The following is a 12,004-nucleotide window of genomic DNA, read 5'->3' as shown; positions in this document are numbered from 1 at the left end:
TTCATATCCACTGTACTACAAATTCTCATTATTCATCAGTCGGATCTTTATTCAGTCCTTAATGGTAATACAGTGGTTTCTCATAGATTTGCTTTATACGACAATAACTTTATTTCAAAATAGAACTTTTTCCAACATTGCAAAAGCATGATAGGGCTTTACTGTATTTCAACACTGACATTTTTAAAACAAAGACTCTTTTTTTCAGTCTTCCAGACATTCATAATGAACTTGACAAAAAGAGTCATAGGGTGAATTATTTTTATTCCTCTAGCTGAATAACTCTAAAATTAATCAATAGATAGTTAAAGCACTTTCCCAAACAAGTATTTTTTTCAAGGTGACATAATGTAGAAGGTTTTTTTTCCCCTTCTTTCCAAACAGTGGCTAATTTAAGTTTTCATTTGTTTGTTTTATAAATCAGAAATAAGTGATTACAGTGGATTTTCTATCTAAAACCTTAGTTAAGTTCTAAATAGTTCATTAGGTTAAAATTGAAGAGTTACAATTTACTGTTCTAAAAATAAAAAATAGCTTTTTGTCAGTCATTTGTCTTGCAATTCTGAGATACGAGAGAGAATGACAATCAAGGCTATATCTAGCTTCAAACTTCTCAATGTCCTGATTCTCAGTTAAATAAAATGCTTAGTCTTACAAAATCCCCAGTTTGACAGAAACTGACCTTAGGAACTAGATCTTTCACTGACTTGTGCCTTTGTAACAACTTAAAACTTAGGTGATATATTACCCTGAAAGTGCTAGTAGACTTATATTTTAGACACTTCTCTTTTTTGGACACTTTTCCTTTACTTTTCTGCTGCATATTTAATTTTGAGAAAGCGCTGGCTTTAGAGAGAGAAGGCTTTGTCTTTCCTTCAGTCTTACCTTCTTCAAGACTGAATTAGTGCTTTCTCCTCTGAAAGACACATTCTGTCATTCCTTATGAATGGACATTGAAATATGGCAATGCAGAAGATTAGCTCAGTTCAATTCCTCTTGTATTCTCTTTATTTATGTTTGCTGTATCTCCAAACAAATCTTTCTTTTACTGTGTTGTTTCTTGTTTTCATCAATTGAAAACTCAACTGGGAAACTTTGCATATTTTGATATTGTAATTACCTTTCAAATTAGTCTATTTTCTCAAGCCAGTCTGTTATCTCACTAGATGGTCAATTCCTGAATCATCCAGGGAGTTAATGACTCTAGTGTACTGGATGCACACATGAGAGAAGCCCTGATACTAACCTGCAGCTTGAGTTTCATACATACAATTCCATGAAAAACTCCACTACTTACATATTCTGTCACAGAGATTTCTCATTAAGTCTTTTTCTGTAATACAGATATACCAATATTATATATGTTAATGCTGAAAAAATGTAAGCTGCAATTAAAATTTTATGGAATCCACAGACCTGAAAATACTCACTTTCATGTTACTTGAATATTTATATTGGAAATACTTTCACAGAAGAACAATTTCTGGTTATCTATCTTGTTGATCTACCTTTTTATCCAAAGATAACTGAAAATATCTATTAGCATGTACCATTTATTTGATATCTTCAACAAAATTCAAATCTTGAGTTTTTAGTTTAAACAACAAAAGATTTTGTCTGAGAGAACAGGGGTTTTTTGACTATTTGGAAATACATGTCACAGTGTCCTTGCTCTGAAATTGTTTAATATAATTTGGATATAACATTTCCAGTAAAAAAAGAAAAGTGAGGAAAAAAAACCAAGGCCAGTATCTGAAGTTGTCATGCAATAGACATTCATATTTGTAGTGACTGCCATTAAGACGCATTAATCTCATCACTGGAACTGGAAACGTAAAGGATATTGATAGGCCTGGTCATACAAAAAACTTTTTTAGTGCTTGACCAAAAGGTTGATGGTTAGGTTAGTGTCTGATCACCAATGTCAACGTCTTGCTAATGGGGTTGATGGAACAAGAAGGATATGTTAACTTAATTATTAAATCCTTCAGGATCTTTCAAATCAAGGCATGTGTTAAATATTCAGTTAATTTCACCTTTCCTTCTTTGGCATGACTCTGGTTCTTTCTAAACAGATCTGGATTTATTAAATCAGAGACCTGAGTTTTAGTCTTGTGTCCACAAATGTCTGTCCTTACATCTACATTGTAGGGTGGATCTTTTTACAAAAGATGTTCAATGTGAAGCTTGTTACAAGAGGTTTTCTATGGGATCAGGGCAATCATGGCAAACAAAGGAAAGGATGATATAAACCTTTGCCAATAAATATATGTTGTATAGAAGTATAGGAAACGCAATAAGCTGTAAGTGGTTGATACTTTACATTTGTGTTAAATATGCCTGCTCCCTAATTTAACCAAAATTTAACCAAACCAAATAAGTCACTGGTCAAGTGCTGTTCTATTGGGTAGGTCTTTCCTCTGCTTTCAAAAAGGCAAAAGCCTATCGTCTTTTGTAATATTTGTATTATGTTATGTAAGTATTAAACCCCACTTGTACGTACAATGGATAATGCATGATAGGCCTTATCAAAATATGTGAAACCTTTACCTTTTTTTTTTTAATCAAAGCTTTTTATATTGCAGTTTTATTTCAAAAAGTAAATAATACCAAAGAGAAAGATTTCACAAAGCTGCTTAAGATCATGTACTACATATGTATGAGTGATGAGATCTGTGTTAGCCTAGAATGGGTTTCAGCAGTGCTTCAGTTATAGATGGGGTAGCTTGTGAGGAAATGTAGGAACCGTATGCTTCATGAAAAAGTTTTGTGTGAAAGACTTTGCTGTATTTTCCAATGAAAAAATATCCATTTGGATTATTTTTGGCCACATTTAATGCCTAAACTAAGGCTTGTATTAGCATGGCTTGCATACTTGTTACTTGATAATAATCTTTCTACAAAATTAAAATGCACGTTTTGCAAATAAATTAATTTCATTAAAAGACTACCTGATTCGATGTCACTGATTTCTGCTCCAAATAAATAAGTAACACACAAAGCTTAAATTCTGCTACCATTCCATACAGATTCAAACACAATAAAATAGAACTAGGCACTTAAATAGAGTGAGGACTACCTATTTGACTCTTTTTTATCTCCTACCCTTTATATGCATATTTTGTAGTGTTTATATCCTTCCTTGACATTTTTACACATTTGTTCACTGATCTGGTTTTGAGCTTTGACTGGACCTTTGCAATCTGGGCACTCTTTGTCTCTCTTCATACCCATATCCTGTCTAAATTATTTCTTTTGATTGTATATTATACACTGTATTATACCTGACTAATCCAGAATATGATTCTGAGCCACTTCTTAACAAGATGACAAAGACAATCATTGCAGGTAAGCAATGTGTGAAAAAGAAAACAGCAGTGTTAATGAAAGTACTTGTTAAATAGTTTGGTCATCATTTCTGTAAGGATGAAGAATACCATATCTGTCAAATTTGTACAAAACCAAGAATTTTTGTCTTATCATTTGTGTTTTCTACTAATCCTAATTTATTTGTCACCTGGCTTTAAAGAAACACCCAGTTTTAATTAATGTTTGTAAGAACTATCGTTTTAGAAAATTTTTAGTAATTAAAACTAGTTTGGTACATGAACAAGACAGGGATTTTTAAACTACTTGTCAAGATTAGAACAAGCTGGCAGTGTGCATTTCAAATATTAAAGTAAATTTATAGTATTTTATATGTCAGTATGTCTCAGGAGGAAATGGAGGATGTGCACTAACCTTTTAAAAAACCCAAACAAACCAACTCCACTTTGCAACATAAGGTGGAAATTATGCGTTAGGTTTTTGAGGGAGAATAAAATACTGATTAACTTCACTGGATCAGAGTTAGCCTAAAGCAGAGAGATTTTTGAAAATTACCTCCTAAATGGTGCAAATGGAAGCATGGTATTGTAATGAAGTGCAAGAAGAGTAAAATTTTGATTCTCAAAAATGTTAGCACCCTATTTCTTCTGTAAATGGTGATTTACACGCAGTCTCAAACCAAATAAGATGCAAAGATGGGAATTTCACTGACGCATCTACATGTGTAGCCTTATACTTTTACTAATCCCTTGATTAGCAACAGAGGTGCATTATTTTGCACATTATATTGGACTCGATGACCTCAAACGTCCCTTCCAACCATGAAGATTCTGTGATTTTTTCAGTAAGCAATTTATTTTTTTTCCAAATATGTTTTACATCAGATAACAGACTATCTAATGTAATTGTTGTTGACTACACATAGTGGTGATATACTTTAAATCTCTGATTCACGACCAGTGATCTGAAAATTACCCATGAACATTTCTAAGACTTCATGAAAGGCAACTGCAGAAGGAAAGCCTACTGCCTGTTGACTTGAATTTGCTATGCGGGATTCTGTGCAGTTTTGGTGGGAGCTACATCTTTTGAACTATAAAAAGAGATGAGATAGCTGCATTCCCTTTATGGTAGATATGGTGGTTTTCTTTGAATTTTAGTAAAATATTGTAGATGATGCAGTGTAGCTATCCTTGGAATAGTAGCTGGCACAGAAGTAGGCTGGACTGCCAATGCATTATGGTAATGGTGAACCACTTTATAATTTGCTGAGAAGATAAATTGACGCTAGAAAAGGGTCAGTTATATGAGCAGAATAAGCATTCATTTTCTGCCAGTTGCCATTATAAATTCTGTCAGCTTGCAAATCTGCTTTCTGGGAACAATCCCATAGAAATCATGAATTATAAAGATCAGATTTTAGGAACTGTGAATTTAGTTAGAATTCAGCTGATATCAGCATGTGGTTAGTTTGCATCATCTTAAGTATAACCCATAGCTGTCAAGGATAGATGTGTTAATGAATAATTGATCTGATAGCTAAACTTAACTAGATATTAGCTTCTCTAAAAAAACCCAACAAAACTAGTCTTTTACCCTGAGCATATTTAAATGGCTAGGGTGAAGTTCTCTCACTTTGCTCTCTCATTGCCTTGGACAATAAATATTGCTTTGGACAATAAACTTGTAGTTTACTTTTCACATTTCTTTTTATTATTATTATTATTAAAGAGAAACCTTATTATAGGCAGAATATACTACGCAAAATAGCTGCTAGGAAATGTGTTTTACAGCCTTATTTTTGTTTCAATTGTTCAGTAAGACCTCTTCTAGTAATAGGTTTATTCTTAAATACATAGGCAGTGAAAGGTTGTTGCCTCTATATTGCTTAAGAATTTAAATAAAAGAGCTATTTTGTCTTGCATCATTAGGTAATAGTATTATACAAAAAAATAGCTGTAGCAAAAAGGACAGATAATTAAACCTCTACCTTCCAAAAACCAAGCATCAAACTAAAGTATACTTCTTACATTTGTAACAAGATATTTGTAACAACTTAAGTCACTTTATGGCTGTTGGAAAGTGTGTTTCATGCTGAGTTTTCTAACCAAAAGGTGTAGGATTTTGCCTTATTCTGAACACATGCTATAGCACAGTTTTCACTTTAATCAGCACAGAGCAAAGTACAAATGAAATTTAATAGCTAGCTAGAACGATGTAGTGTATAGTAAAGCTAAACAGAAATGCAATTTATCTGTTTTGGGGGCTTTTTTAAATGAAATTCTGGATATCAGTATTGTATGTGACTTTATGAAATTTCCAGTGGTTTGAAAGAGAACATTTACTGTGAGGGTGATGAGACACTGGAATGGGTTGCCCAGAGAAGTTGTGGATGCCTCATCCACTGGAAGTGTTCAGGACCAAGCTGGATGGGGCCTTGAGCAAGTGGTCTAGTGGGACGTGTCCCTGCACAGGGAAGGGGGTTTGGAACATGATGATGTTTAAGGTCCCTTCCAACTCTAACCATTCTACGATTGATTCTATGATTTTGGTACTGACTAGGTGGCAAAACAGAAAAAGAGAGCTAAAAGGCCCATAGGGCCCAACAGCTGATTAACGAGGCAGTTAGGGGGCCCCTCGCTATCCTGGCAGCCACGCAGCACAGAGGCAGCAGGCTAACCAGCTGGCAAAACAACTAAGCAGCTGACTGGCCAATAAGCAACACAAGCAGGCTGCTTTTTAGGCTTCAATTAAAGGTTTAACCGGAATGAAAATGTTTCTATAGATCTTACCAAATGTCATAATTTCATATCATGAATATTAATTTGATATTAGTTATTTGTTAATAAAATTATAAATAAATAAATAAGAACAACTCATTGTTATAAAAATGGGTCTTCCCCCTATTAACACAAGCCAAGAAGGATGCTTTCCTTAGACAAATGATTAGCATGGATCTTCAGAACTGGAATCTCTCTCTGCCAGAGGCTGTGCGTACCACTAAAATCCAGATTCATGGGGGAACTTGGGTATCAAAAAAAGCATAAATAATATTGGAAGATAGTTGTAGAGCTGAGGTTTCTGAGGTTTCTTTTTTGTGCCTTCTGCATACACTCTAACCTTTGCAGGCTAGAACAGTTTTCATTTTCCTTCTGCTTAATGAATACTTTGATCTTTTTGCAGAATCACACATTAGTAATATAAATGGTAGAAAGCGCAGATAAATTAATACATATATTTGTATCTAGACTGCCTCTCTCTCTCCATGTCATCTTGTGTCGAGGATGAAGAACTTAAGTGACATTTTTTGATTCCTAAGTCTTTGAAACGAGGATTAAACTGGTATGTTCAGTTTCCCGGATACATGCTGTAACTTCTTAGCAGGCAATATATATTAAAAAAATAAATAAATCAGGAGACACTGTAAGTAGTGTTTCTGATTATGTTCTGCATACTTTGTGTTAGGGACAGTACTACTGGCTTGAACCTGTCAGAGGACTGCATGAAATACCTAGTTTTTACATACCAACTAGTATGAAAACGTTGTTCCTTGGAGTGGTATATTTACAGGCTCATGCAGAAATGACTGGCAATTCTATGGGGCAGAGGTGAGGGGTGGATGCCAAAAAAAGAGGTACTAATACAAGACTTATACTATAAGTCTATATATATATATACACACTATATATATAATACAAGACAATACCAACTTATACAATACTAACTAACATGAGAACTTCCTTATCCATTCACCACATCCTTTTGCAATCTCATAGCACTATTTTTTTTTAATTTATTTATTTTTTTTAACATCACCATCCAAAGTCCTTGGATCTAGGATTTTGAGTAAATTTCTTAAGCTGAAAAAAGTTAGATTTTATATGTTCTCCAACTGACATTAATTCTTATCATTCATTTAGATCAGCTCATCTAGATCTCATCATCTAGATCAGCTAGTGTGTTTCCACAGTATAAAACCATTCTAAACCAAGTATTTGAAGGAGCTTTTAGACCCTGTAGTGCCAGTCAAACATTTTGTCATTTATATTAGTGCCTGAGGGAAAGAGGATATTACCACAGTTTCAAAAATTTGGAAAGTGATCTTAAACATACTCTATTTTTAGATCGCATGGTTGAGAAAAGATGGAAACAGCACTGCCTCTAAACTGTTATTCTTTCAAAAGTCTTCCTCCAAAATAATACCTACACAAGTGTATTAGTCATTTATTTAAGGAGGTTTCATTTTTCACCTAAAAAATCACTTAAAAATTACTTTCTTTATTACAAATACATTTGACTCTAAATGTGCCTTGATCATCATCTCTAACAACACTAAACCAACTGAAAATCTGGAAGTGATTAATGGTAGAGCTAGGCGCATTCCTCAGGGCTGACCCCCAAAAGAAATTTGGTTTACCCTGAGAATGGAAGCAATTTTTTTCAGTGTTGTGAGGGTTGCTTGCTCATCCACCTCTGGCACAATTTCAAGGTAATGCTATAATAATGTGGGGGAATCAGAATGACTTCCTGATCTAGGAACTGTGTACACACTAATGAAATAATGAGAAAAATGAGCGTTGAGTACAGGATGAACAGGAAAAATCTGTTTCCCAGCCTTCAGGTAGGCAAGAGAACCCCTGACATTTAGCATTAATTAATGTTTTCCATGTTGAGTTTTTAAGCTTTTGGCTTCCACCTCATCTGTTATCTAAAGGACAGGCAGAAACAGCTACTCTGTTTGCCAGTGTTTTGAGAACAATTGTTGAGCACAACAGAAATACTACCCTAAATTTGATATTTCGGTCAGTCCTGCATAGGAGTTAAAGAAGTCTGAATAAGATGTCCCAAGTTTTGTCTTTGAAGGAATGAATTAATTGGTTGCAGAATAAGCTCATCAATACCTTTCAAAGTCTGCAAATGCACTTGTACTACAAACCCACAGAAAAAAATTTAAGGGATAAAACCATAGAAAATTGGACTTCTGGTCCAGTAAAAGGAGGATCATAACTCAAGGTTAAGAACATAGTCTCCAAGTCAAAACAAAATCTCTAGATAATTTTTTAATTGAAATTTTTGAAATCCATAGAATAGATAACATGAGTTTTATTGGTTGTGGTTTGCAAAGCTATCACACATATTATTCAATGTATCATTTTTAATCAAAAAGATTACTAAGGGAAAGAATGAATGAAAGCTCCGATATTAGTTTTATACAAAACAAGATTGTTCCATGTGAACTATTTACTGATGCTTTCCAGTTTGTTTTATTGGTCTTAGCCACCTCCCTCCCCAGCCCTCAAACCCAAGTGTTACAGAAACTGGGGAAGGGAGATTTGCACAGAAGCTTACTCCAGGGTTTGTCTCAAATCATAAAATGATACAGAAATCTTTCCCTTTGAAGAAGGTAAGAATGCATTTAGTGAGTAAGAGGTTATCACACTTTAAAGAGAATTATGCTTTAAATTAAAATAATGTGTTCATATATATATGAATAATATTTAGGGAGGAATATATATATGAATAATGCTCAGGGAGAAATAATCGCATACACCAGTACAGGTTAGGGGGTGACCTGCTGCAAAGCAGCTCTGTAGAGAGAGACCTGGGAGTCCTGGTGGACGTCAAGTTGACCATGAGGCAGCAATGTGCCCTTGTGGCCAAGAAGGCCAATGGTCTCCTGGGGTTCATTAAAAAGAGCATGGCCAGCAGGTCGAGGGAAGTCATTCTGCCTCTCTACTCTGCCCTGGTGAGGCTGCTTCTGGACTACTGTGTCCAGTTCTGGGCTCCTCACTTCAAGAGGGACAGGGAACTACTGGAGAGAGTCCAGTGGAGGGCTACAAAGATGATCAAGCGGATGGAGCAAATCTCTTATGATGAAGGGCTGAGACACTTGGGTCTGTTTAACTTGGAGAAGAGAAGACTAAGAGGGGACCTCATCAATGCTTATAAATAGCTAAAGCGCGGGTGTCAAGAGGATGGGGTCAAACTCTTCTCAGTGGTGCCTGGTGACAGGACAAGGGGCATTTGACACAAGCTGGAACAAAGGAAATTGCATCTCAACATGAGGAAAAACTTCTTTACTTTGAGGGTGAGAGAGCACTGGAACAGGCTGCCCAGAGAGGCTGTGGAGTCTCCTTCTCTGGAGATATTCAAAACCCACCTGGATGTGTTCCTGTCCAGCCTGCTCTGGGTGGACCTACTTTGGAAGGGAGGTTGGACTAGATGGTCTCCGAAGGTCCCTTCCAATCCCCACAATTCTGTGATTCTGTGATATGTTAGAGGAGGAACTGCTATCAAATGAAGCATGCATCTTCCTGGGTTGGTTGTCATAAGCAGAAATTGAATCTGGTTTCTGCATCTAAAAAAAACCCATTAATTTTCACAGCCTGAGATGACCAGCTCCAAGCTTATTAGCTCCAGGTCAGGAATGAGATCAAATTTAGGTCTAGATACTGTAAGAGGACAAAGAGGCAAAGAACAAAAGTTGGTCTCCAAAGACTTGCAATTACTTTCTTGAACTTACTGTTAATTTACATTACTATTTTAGCTAGCTATTCTATTGCATACTGTTATGACAATTCTAAATCCTGAAACAAACATTAAGCCACAAAATAGCTCTTGGGACGTGGTTTGAACTTCAGATGGGCAAACGCTATTGTGAACAAGGGTATACACTGACAGTTATGCAAAGAATAGAAGGACACCACTGTTCTGTCTGGTCAAAGCTTTGCTCTATTACTGGTGATAGTCTAAACACTTAATGTAATAAGTTTACTTTCAGAAATACTATTTAAAGAAACTGATATGTCTAATGAGAATATGTGGTCATAATATGAAGTGGAATAGAGTCAAAATGTTTTATTTAGATGGTAAAATATTTTGTTTTGTTTTAATTTTCTTAGTTTTGTATGTATCACTTGTATTTGCTAAAATGTTCATATTCATCTAACTTTACTACAAAGATTTTTATAATACAAATGAAAAGAGCCACTTAACACTAAAATAAACATGAAGTCCTATTTCAGCACAGAGCACCGTATAAAATTCACTATATAAAAAAGGAATTTAAAGTTATCAAATTTGTTTCTACCTGAAACAGAAAAAAACAAAGCAAAAGTTTCTAGTTGAAAAAAGGCGGGTAGGCAAGGACTGTGCATTCCAAGAGATGATGTACAGCCATTCAGCAGATAATGCTGATTTCATTTTAGTTGTAAAAGCCAGAGCCCTGAGCATGCAGGTTTTTTCTTACAATTTTCTTTTAGTTGCTGGTCAGCTAGGTGATTGAAGTTGCTTTCCCTCTATGTGCATGAGTTTCTCTGTCTGTAAAATAGAGATAACAATATTGATAATGACATTATTGCATTTTGCAAAACCACTTCAAAGGTTAGATGAAAAGTCCTTTGTAAAAGCAAGGAACTTCTAAATCAGAATCCACTCATTCTCTCACTTGTGGATGGCCTGAATAGCTTTATGACCTGTTCCATTATAGACCTTTCCTTTCCTTTCCTTTCCTTTCCTTTCCTTTCCTTTCCTTTCCTTTCCTTTCCTTTCCTTTCCTTTCCTTTCCTTTCCTTTCCTTTCCTTTCCTTTCCTTTCCTTTCCTTTCCTTTCCTTTCCTTTCCTTTCCTTTCCTTTCCTTTCCTTTCCTTCCCTTCCCTTTCCTTCCCTTCCCTTCCCTTCCCTTCCCTTCCCTTCCCTTCCCTTCCCTTCCCTTCCCTTCCCTTCCCTTCCCTTCCCTTCCCTTCCCTTCCCTTCCCTTCCCTTCCCTTCCCTTCCCTTCCCTTCCCTTCCCTTCCCTTCCCTTCCCTTCCCTTCCCTTCCCTTCCCTTCCCTTCCCTTCCCTTCCCTTCCCTTCCCTTCCCTTCCCTTCCCTTCCCTTCCCTTCCCTTCCCTTCCCTTCCCTTCCCTTCCCTTCCCTTCCCTTCCCTTCCCTTCCCTTCCCTTCCCTTCCCTTCCCTTCCCTTCCCTTCCCTTCCCTTCCCTTCCCTTCCCTTCCCTTCCCTTCCCTTCCCTTCCCTTCCCTTCCCTTCCCTTCCCTTCCCTTCCCTTCCCTTCCCTTCCCTTCCCTTCCCTTCCCTTCCCTTCCCTTCCCTTCCCTTCCCTTCCCTTCCCTTCCCTTCCCTTCCCTTCCCTTCCCTTCCCTTCCCTTCCCTTCCCTTCCCTTCCCTTCCCTTCCCTTCCCTTCCCTTCCCTTCCCTTCCCCTCCCTCCCCTCCCCTCCCCTCCCCTCCCCTCCCCTCCCCTCCCCTCCCCTCCCCTCCCCTCCCCTCCCCTTTTTCTCTTTCAAAATAGAGGAGGAATCTGCAATGTCTGAATATAAAATAGTGTGCTTGTTGGCTATTATTTTATTATAACTACAGAAAGAGCTCTCTTTAGAAATAAATGGAAGGACATAGATAAGTATGTTGACATCCTGGAGATGTCTATACTATAACTTCTCATCTAATTAAAAAAAAATACCTCTAATTCAGACCTGCCTAATGAGCAAGTCAAGATAAAAAAAACTGCAGTAATTGGAGTACTGTCCTGATGTTAAAAAAAAAAAAAAAAAAAAAAAAAAAAACACACAAAAAAAAAAAAAAACCAACAGAAAATGAACAAAAAATCCAGATAATTTTGCATACTGGGTCTAGTGGTTCGGTGTTAATTTTCTTCATAGAAGCCCATATGGTACTGGG

The 12,004-nt window shown here is 36.4% G+C and overlaps 1 protein-coding gene across 3 annotated transcripts in view; it reads left to right on the top strand.

Annotated features, from left to right (window-relative positions):
• CSMD3 (CUB and Sushi multiple domains 3) overlaps positions 1 to 12,004 on the top strand; it is a 654,503-nt gene that overhangs the window by 219,895 nt on the left and 422,604 nt on the right. The gene's annotated exons all lie outside the window — the stretch shown is intronic.

This window comes from Numenius arquata, chromosome 3, assembly GCF_964106895.1.
Source record: "Numenius arquata chromosome 3, bNumArq3.hap1.1, whole genome shotgun sequence".
In the NCBI taxonomy this organism is placed as follows: domain Eukaryota; kingdom Metazoa; phylum Chordata; class Aves; order Charadriiformes; family Scolopacidae; genus Numenius; species Numenius arquata.
Note: the sequence above shows the minus strand (reverse complement) of the source record. Positions and strands in the feature narration are given on the sequence as shown.